Raw genomic sequence first — 10,045 nt, 5'->3', positions numbered from 1 at the left:
GACAAGAATTTGGCCTTCTTATGCTTTATGACCTCTTACTCATTATCCCAATGTTTATAATGTTATGACAGTTTCAATAACATTGACTGCTTAGTGAAATGACATGATTACATTTCCTTTTTCTACTTTGTTTTACTCTTGCTGAAACTGAAAATGCCTTTTAAATGTTTTCAGTTGCATGTACTATTTTCCACAAGGCCAAGTTAATTAGGTGATCAATCAGTTCTGTTTTATTCCTGAATCCTTCTGTCCTCACACCAGAATCTTTGCACAGCTCTCGTCTCTCCTGAGGTTTTCCTTCGATATTTCCTGGAAAATCCCTTTGGCTCTTTTCTGTGTAGGATCCCTGGTTGTCTAAATCCCGAAGCTTGCTTCTTGGTGGAGTATATCCTCAGCGTCCTGAGAAAGGATTCATGTGAAATAAAATTTTTGAGGACTCACAAGTCTGCAAGTGTTTTTATTCTACTTTCACATTTTATTGCCTGTCACACTGGTTATAAAGTGTGGGTCAGAGGTCAATCTCCCTTAGAATTTTGAAGTTTTTGCTTCAGTTCCTTTTTTCTTCCAGATACTTTTTTTGAGATGATGCTATTCAATGCCTGTGCCTTCATTTGTTTGGAAGGCCATGGCCAGACCAGAAGTGGGCCTAAAGAGGAACAAGAAATGGAAAACTAAAGTGTGGGATGATGGCAGAGCAAGACTTCCATCATGCATTACTAGCTATTAATTATGGCCCTTGAGTGCTCATGTGGCCCAATTCTAGTCCAACGTTGCAACGTTAGTGAGCCTGTACTGCTGAGCTCCTCTCACGTGGTTCTCCTCCCTCTTGTAGGTTGCCCTGCCCACATAACTTTCAGTGTCTTTCTGAGCCAGGCAAACCATATTTGCTTATTTGTATCCTTGTCCTGTATGTATCTTTGCATTGCTTGTTTATCGGTTAGTTCAAGAAATAAAGTGGGGGTAATTTTTAATCATTAGCCATCATTCTTGCCAGTACCTGAGGCTATAACAATTCTTTGTGATCTTGCTTTTACGAACTTCTCTTCTCCCTGGCATTTTGAAATTATAAAGGGCTTTAATTTAATGGTATGATTCCATTTTATGTAAGTTTTTAAACAAAACTTAATGTATTTTTAAAAGAATCATACATTAGGTGGCAAAATTGTAAGCAAAAGCAAGGAAATAACCTAAGATCCAGGATAGCGGTCACCCTGGGGCGGGGGTGGGGATGGGGGTGGGGGTGCTACAGAGTAACAAAGTATTTTAAGGCCTCCACCCATCCCCCACTCCCAAGCATCTGGTGAACCATTTTAACTTGGAAGCTCAGATTCTTTAGTTTAGAAAAACACTTTTATAGTCTTGAATTATTTATTTTATAATTTCTGCTCCTCCGATTTACCTGTTCTCTTTCTGGAACTCCTCTTAGCCAGATGTTAGTCTTCCTGGATTCTCCAATTTAATTTTTTCTCATGTATTGTCCACAGTTTTTTTTTTTTTTTTTTTTTTTTAAATTCTAGAGTCTTGGAGATTTCATTGGCTATTTTCCAAACCTTCTATTGATTTTTTCAGCTTGAGTATCATATTTTTCATTACCCAATACATTGCCATTCCCAAAATGTTCCTTGAGTTCTTTTGTTTCTCGTATGCAAAAAGCATAGTCTTCATTGCAGTAATTAGAGGATTTTCTAAAACACACTCTTCTGTTGCCTGCTTTGTTTCTGTTTCCTATGAATGCCTTTCTTTGTTTTTTGTCTTTCATGTTATAGACATTCCTTAATTATTTGGTTTTCTTAGTTATCCATCAACTTGAAGAGTAAGGCATCAAAGAGCTGATTAGAAGCTATGTATTCATGGTTGTGATGTGGCTGGTGAGCTTTCTGCAGTGTGATTGCTTAGAGACAAAGTTCTTTTATTTGGGAATCCACAAACATCACTATCTATAGGCTTTTTATCTGGAGCTGATCAGTTCTCATCTTTGGCCTGATAAGTATTCTTTTCTCTCCACTTCTGCTTATACTCTGGGCTGAATATAACAAGAGGGCACAAGGTTCTCAATATTTCATGTGTAGATTCTTATTTAACTCATGTAGTGCCTCATCCCCAAGATCTGAGTATCAGGTGGTTCTGAATCTAGAGATTTTCTGGTTTACATTCTCTAGACTATACTTCTCTGGTTTCATCTGAAGGGAGAGAGTGGCTTCATCATCCGGCAGCTTAATGTGCTTGCGGCAAAGAAGTCGTATCTTTGTTGCCCAACACTCTTCAGGCAGACTTTGTTTTCAGCCACTCATCTTACCCTGCTTCCATGATACTTGGTGTCTCCCAATTCCTGAGACTTTCTGGATTTCTGTGGATGACAAGTAGTCTATCATTCTTTGGCATTTTTCTCGAAAATCTTTTAGGTGATAGTCAGCCCTGCTCTGCTTGAAAATAGATTATACTCATCCAGGTCACTTTCAGTCTCTAATTAATTGGTTTAACTCTCCAGTCTACTATTGATTCATGTTCTATTCTATTTGTTCCTGTGTGTTTATACATTTTGAATGAGAAGTTGGGGGCTGGAGAAGAAATAGATGCATATGCTTTTCACCTTGTTAAACTAAAAATCCATCTTCATAGTATTTAATACTACTTCTCACCTGAGTTGTATGTGAGTAGGTTAAAAAGACCACAAAGGAAAAATACTGGTGGTGATAGACAGTTTTCTTAATGGAGTGGTATTTGAGCTGAGAGCTGATAAATAAGTAGAAGTTAAATCAATTGAAAGTAAAGCAATGGACATGGCAGGAAGCACTCCAGGCTGGGAAGAAGCATATGCAGAGAATCCCCAGAGGGGGAGGGAGAATGGTGCACTGGACAACCCGAAGGAAGGTTTCACTCAGGACAGAAGGACAGTCCACTTTTGAGAACAGATTGAAGAACTAGACAGAGGTCAGATAATGAAAGACTTTGGACACTTAGAAATGTGGTCTTACATGATGAGATTTGCTTTACAAAATTCTTCCCAGTTGCAGTTTGGGAGATGAGTTGGAAGGAGACAAAGATCAATGTCGGGAAATAATGTATTGTAATGATAGTCCATATGAAAGAAAATGGTAATGAGAGTCTACATATTGTGGGACAACATGAGGAGGACTCATGGGTAAATTTAGGAGATTTTTAATAGTAAAGCTGGATTATTGAAATTGATTGGTAAGTTTATTGTGGCATATAATGAGAGGTAGAAGTCGGGGTGATCCCTAGGTTTCAGATTTGCATAACCAAATAGATATTGGTGTCACCTATTGAGATAGAAAATATGGGGAGGGGGTCCCTGGGTGGCTCAGTGGTTTAGCGCCTGCCTTTGGCCCAGGGTGCGATCCCGGAGCCCCATGTTGGGCTCCCAGCATGGAGCCTGCTTCTCCCTCCTCCTGTGTCTCTGCCTCTCTCTCTCTGTCTATCATAAATAAGTAAATAAATAAATCTTAAAAAAAATACAGGGGGAAAGTCAGGTTTGGGGCAAGATTATAAACTTTGTTTTAAGTAGATTTAGTTTGGTGCTTGAAATATCAATTAGGCATATGGTATATGGCTGGGAATTTTAGGTTGGAGAAACAAATTCACAAGTTTTGTGCATGATAATAAAAGTCACAAGTCTGAATAGGATCATATCAGAAGAGGGGAGAGAGTGAAGAGAGAAAATGTCTATGCTCTTCAAGAGGAAAGACTCACAGGTACAAAACTCATAATTCAATAAAGGTTAGCTCTGTATAAGGATAAAATTGGATTTATAAACTTCCAGCCTCTGTTTTAGAGCCTGGCATATAGTAAAAACATATGGGACTGAATTGGACAATAATAACAAAAGAGACAATGATTAATTATAAAGTTCTTTAAGCTCATCACTCTCACTTGATTTGCAAAAAATTATCCTGATCAACCTTCTTTTCCTATCGAAAGCTTACCCACTAATTTATGATCATCAAATAGCATAATTGTTATAAAATCTCCCGATACATCACTTCCAAGAAATGGTTATTTCCTCCTTGAAACCACAACACTTTGTTGGTATCTCTCTCATAATACCCCTGTTTTTTTTTATTTTCCTATTTTATATACCAATCATACCTTTCCTTCTATTTCATAAGTTAATTGAGGACAAAAGCTAAGTCTTTTTCAACTCTGTATTCTACACAGCATAATGGCTGACATGTAGTAGATGGCCAATAAATATTTATTTAATAAATGCAAGAATGCGTCATTATGCTCAAAGTTGCTCTAACAACTCAGTTGCAAAATCCCAGGTCCCAAGATAATAGCCTTGTAATATCCTAGGAGTAGTGAAGCACAAACGTTTGAGAAAGCTCACATTCTTTTAGATTTCTGTGGTTATGCTATCATGTTTTTTTTTTTTTTTTTTACCTAGAAGAAGGCAGTCTCACGCACCTGCATTTCAAAATGAATTTACCCCTAAATGAATACACAATAAGCCAAATAGCAAGTTTTATTTTCTTTAAATTATTTTAAGTTTAAAGTTAAAAATGTCTATAATTTTTTTCTTTAAATTATCAAGCAACACTAGAAGGGAGAGACATTTAGAGCTATTATTTATATTCATGTATATACATGTATATGTATGTATGTATATACACACACATTATTTTTAAAGATATCCATAGATAAAACATAGATTTCTGCGGGAGATTATATAACACTAACCACCTTTATGACCAGTAAGTCCCTTATGTTAAACTAATGTTTTCAATGTACTTTTGTTCAGATGCAAGATGAAAAATCAAAACTGCTTGTCAGCAGTTTTCTTATTTCCTTATTTATACTTTTCATTTATTTGAAGACAGTTATTAATTTGTCCCTAGTTAACTTAATGTGGAGATCACATAGCTTCAATTTTTCTCATTATGTGCACCTTATTTTCCATCTTATTATTTAATAAGTCCACTGTTGGCCATTTCCAGTTTTTATATGTCCTTTTAATTTGTTTTAGGAATATTTTATTATAGTGCATTAAGTAATTATCCAGCACTAGTATTATCTTATAATTTTCTTTCAAATTTTCTAGGAATGTTTAATAATTAACATAATTTATAAATTTTAAAGGCCAATTTTTCTTTGCTAAAATGATTTTCCATTTTCTTAGTTGCTCCATTCCTAAATCAAAATATTAGGTAGAAGAGAACCATAGCATTTATTTTGTAAAAAAAATTTTTTTTTGAATTAAAAAATGCCTTTAAACACCAATCCATAATGAAGGTTAATTAAAACTGTATATTTTTCCCTTAGCTATCAACAACTAGTTTTGGCATAGATTATTGGATTTATAATTAGATGTAATTTGACTTAATTAGTTGGCTATAGCTCTTAATTATGGTATACCTTTTCCCATTATGGCCACTGTAACAGCAGCTTAGGATAAACATTGATGATCCCCCTTGCCAGTGGGACTAGCTCTATCCCTTGGGTTATTTGTGTGATAATGAGAATGAGATTTCAGGAGCATGACAGACGGTCTAGGCATGAAATACTGTTTTGGCACAGCTCCCTTCACTGCTTTTGAAAAATGGCAGCTTATTCCACCAAAAAAAAAAAAAAAGTTTCATGTGGATTGTTATGATTTTGGTGAGGTTATCTATAGGGAGGAGTCAAAGAGAGACTAAGGCAAATATCCGCCCCCCCCCCCCCACCAAAAAAAAAAAAAATTGGGAAAGCCAAGTGTCTCTAGAAATTTCCTGAGATCTGAAATATTAACATGAGTTAACTAAATGTGCTTTGCTGAATAAAACAAGTCACACGTATACTCTGAATCCCTTTAAGAATTCCATGATGCTATTTCAGCCTCACTACCAAAATCTATTCTTAAAAGGGATGGTAGGAAAGAATGTTGTACTATTTTCGTGGCACATTGGATCTAAAATAAAGCAAGTTTGTTTGTTTCCTTTGGATAAAGTTGAAGCAACAGCAACCCTCAAAGAAAACATTTCAAAGGAGTTAGAGAAGACTGGTCCTTAGCTGTTGAATACTCACACGTGTTAGATATGGGAGCACAGATCCGATGTGCCACACAAATAGTTTGGTGTTGAAAATAAAAGATATCCACACAGATTATATGGTAATTTGGTACCACTTCTCTTATTTGCAGACCAAATCATTCTTAGTCCATTTCATAATAGCCAATTACAGGTTACTCAAGGGACGTGGATCATGCAAATCAGCTCATATTTCACTGAGTGACTGTTTCTCGTGTGTTCTGAGCTATTATTTTCATTACAGTGCAGCACATGAATCCAACTCATCTGTACTGTAATTGCTATAAATCAAGCATTCGTTTGCCATTATGTATTGCCTACTATAAAGAGTTTTAATAATATTTAGAGGGCACTGCAATAAAAGCAATCATTTATTGTGTCTGCTTACAGGGTCACTCAAGGTTTTCAACAAAAGCCAATGTCATTTCCTAATCTTTTAATATTCATAAGGTAACATCACTTGCAAATGGTACATTATGATTTATAAACATTTCCTGGCCAGGAACATAAAAGCATCATTATAATTCCTTCTCAGGAAAAACAGTCAGATTCTGTGAGGCAAATAGCAACATAGGGTAAGAGCCCTGGGTTCTTAACTGGATCTTATTTCTCTTTGTCCATTGCTCTTGATCATACCACTTAAACTTAGGCTAACTGTAAATTACAGGGGGCTTGTCAGAGTCCTTCTGTAATGGAAGATCTGCATTAGTACTTACAAAGGAGGTTCTGACTTTCCTCTCTCATCTCAGTCATAACAGAAGTGGCATGGTGCAGTAGACAGCTCTGAAGAAAGAGGCACAGAGAGGTGCGATCAAGTTCTACTGACATCAATTACATGTGTGACCTTTGACAAATAAGTTAATCTATATAGCCTCTGTCCTTTGTGTAAAATGGAAATAATAATATTTGGTCTACCTATTCAAAGGGTCTTTGCAAGGACTATATGAAGGCCACATGTAAAGTATAAAGCAATCCAATTATTAATTGTAAACACGACCTTCTTGTGAGATAAAGAGAGATAATTTTCCTCCAGAACACCCTTCATAAAATTATTAAGGGCTGAAGAAATATATTACTTTGTACTTATCTAGAACAATCATGGAATCTCATTTCTTAGGCACTTACATCAACTATATATATCAGTGTTAAATTTTGTCTACCACACCCCTAGACTTTGCTTGGGCATCTCCAATGATGGGCAACACATGGCTCTTGTCAGTAACGTACTAAGTCTGAGAGTTCTCCCTAATTCAGTGCTACAATCTATTTTATTTTGGGACAGATACAGCAAGCCCAGTGTCTCTCTTTATCAGTCTTTCCTATATTTGAAGACAAGTACATGTCCTTCTCAAGTCGTCTTTTTCGTATGAAATATTGCCAATTCTTTCAATAATTCTTTATGAAATTTGATGTCAAGTTGCTAGTATATCTGGGTCAATGTATTCTGAACAATAATTTGATCTGATTAAACTTAATTCAACTCTGTTACAAAATACTGAATGTTTACTATGTGCCAGAGACATGCTAGATTCCAGAGATATAAAGCAGAACAAGGTACAAATGAGTGGCTCCTCCTCTAGCTCAGCCAATCTTCTTATTGATAGCTATCTATAGTACAACACAGTCAACAGGAATATACTGAACACATACTCATGCCAAAGAGCTTGGCATGGCCTGGGAATTCAGCCTCCACCGAGCTTTCATTTTTGCGGGGGAGTAGAGACAGGTGAAGAGTCATTTGTAATCGAGTTTATTGGGTGAGGGAGGAAAGAGTGTTTTAGAAAGAAGGAAGAGTGTCATGTCCTTGAGTTCACAGACCATGTCTATCTTGTTCTCTTGAAATCCCTAGTACCTAGTGCTTAGCACATAGTATGCATTCTGAAATACCCTGAGTAATGTAAGCAAGCAGGCAGGTACAAATTCTTACAGTATGTGGCATAAGACAGAAGTGAGGCGAGGGACCTAAGAAGGGACCTATGGCAGATACCATGAGACCTGCCCACATTCCTTTAGGTCTTAGGCACATAGAATGGAAGCTACTTTGTCTTCAGTGGACTAAGCTTTAATCATCTTCCCTGGCAACTGTCTTGACAAATACCCCTTAATGGCTGACTTCTCTTCTGCATCTCATTTCCCTACTTCTCTCCCAGTGCTTCCATCATGGTCTCAAATCCTTATTTCTGTGTCTACTTCTGGGGAACCCACTCTGAGACAAGGCCACATAATGCAAGTCCTTATCAGTCATATTAAAGAGTCTAAAGTCTATCAAATGCAATTTTGAAGTGCCATAAGAGCAGTAAAATTAACATATTAAAAAGATTTTGCTCATTCCACTTTCAAGCCTGTTACTTAGCTAATATGAGCTCTGGGTAGAACCTCACGTCCTGCCCCCATACTAAAAACAGGAAAGAGGGTAGAAGCCCACATCTAGGGTCCTCCCCTAGATAACAGTTGCATTCCTAACTGGAAACTGAGCTTCACATACACCCTGAGGGAGGTTTGGGAATAAAAGATATGGATGCTACCCTGACTTTTTGGAAAGTTCTCCCAACTGGATGGCTGGGATATACTTAGTACTCTAGAGGCACTTAGAGCTGGTCCTGGGTCTCCTGAAGAGCCTCATGTACAATGACAGAGACTGATGCTCTGGCCACAGTAACATGCAGGCTACCCTGGACCCTGATGCTCAGGAGGATGGGTCTGTACGCTAATACAGTGACTAAATACAACTGATTGCTCCAGACCTTCCTAATGGGCTGGTCACAATCACAATTCCCAGCCTACCAAGTATCTCAGACAGATCCACTGTTCCAGAGCTTTCACTCTGGAGGGTAAACAGATGACCATGGTGGAGGGTAAACGGATGACCATGGACTGCAGATCTCCTAGTCTTACCAACTAGTCCCAGTACTCCCAGCATCCCAGGGAGGTCAGGAGGAGATCATTCGCAGGGCCTAGAGTACTGCCTTCTACCCAGCCATATGATATACTTCTATCTGATAAAACACTAGCTCTGTAAGAATCCACATAATATTATTTCCAACTTACAACTCCAGCCACTGAATGGACCAACATCTAATGTTCATGTGTCCACCACCAGTTCTTAATTTATAATTAATGTCAATGACCCGAGACCTTTTGATTATGACTGCTAATGAAAATGCTATATATTTCTTATATTTCTTTGTCCATTCTTTCTAAAATTAATTTCAGCATGAAGAAAGGTGTAACATTAAAAATTTTCTACTTTTAACTTATTACACATAAATATATATATATCAGAATTCTAATTACTTTTGAGACTTATTACACATAAATATATATATCAGAATTCTAATTACTTTTGAGACTGTCTTTTGTGTCACAAAGAGAGACTTTTAAATAAAAACAATTTTATTTTCTCATATCTGTATTTAGTTGTGATCAACTATAAATTGTTCTCTTAAAAGTATGATTCTTTCCTTTCTTTTCTTTCTTTCTTTCTGTCTGTCTGTCTTAATTTAGATGGAATGCTTCATAAGTCTGTGTGCCATTCTTGTGCAGGGGGCCATGCTAATCTTCTCTGTATTGTTTCAATTTTAGTATGTGTGCTGCCAAAGCGAGCACTGACTGATCACTGGCTTTCATAAGTGCTATATGTAAGAACATTTTTCCTCAGCTTAAAATGAAATATTTAAATATATGTGAATAAATACCTAAATATGCTAGGCACTAGGAAAAAGTTATGCAACACTGGTTGTAGTCATGAGATAAAATTTTCACCAAAAAAAAAGTGACAAATATTTACAATTTCTTTTTTTTTAAAGATTTATTTATTTATTTATGATAGACACACACACACACACACACACAGAGAGAGAGAGAGAGAGAGAAGCAGAGACACAGGCAGAGGGAGAAGCAGGCTCCATGCCGGAAGCCTGACATGGGACTCGATCCCGGGTCTCCAGGATCGTGCCCTGGGCCAAAGGCAGGCGCCAAACCGCTGAGCCACCCAGGGATCCTCAATATTTACAATTTGAAAA

The 10,045-nt window shown here is 37.0% G+C and overlaps 1 non-coding gene across 1 annotated transcript; it reads right to left on the bottom strand.

Moving 5' to 3' along the window:
* Window positions 1–9,521: 9,521 nt before the first annotated feature.
* On the bottom strand, window positions 9,522–9,629 carry LOC112916588 (U6 spliceosomal RNA). Its single transcript, XR_003234325.1, has one exon. It is a non-coding gene; the product is annotated as a U6 spliceosomal RNA (small nuclear RNA).
* Window positions 9,630–10,045: the final 416 nt, after the last annotated feature.

This window comes from Vulpes vulpes, chromosome 3 (assembly GCF_048418805.1).
Source record: "Vulpes vulpes isolate BD-2025 chromosome 3, VulVul3, whole genome shotgun sequence".
In the NCBI taxonomy this organism is placed as follows: Eukaryota; Metazoa; Chordata; class Mammalia; order Carnivora; family Canidae; genus Vulpes; species Vulpes vulpes.
Note: the sequence above shows the minus strand (reverse complement) of the source record. Positions and strands in the feature narration are given on the sequence as shown.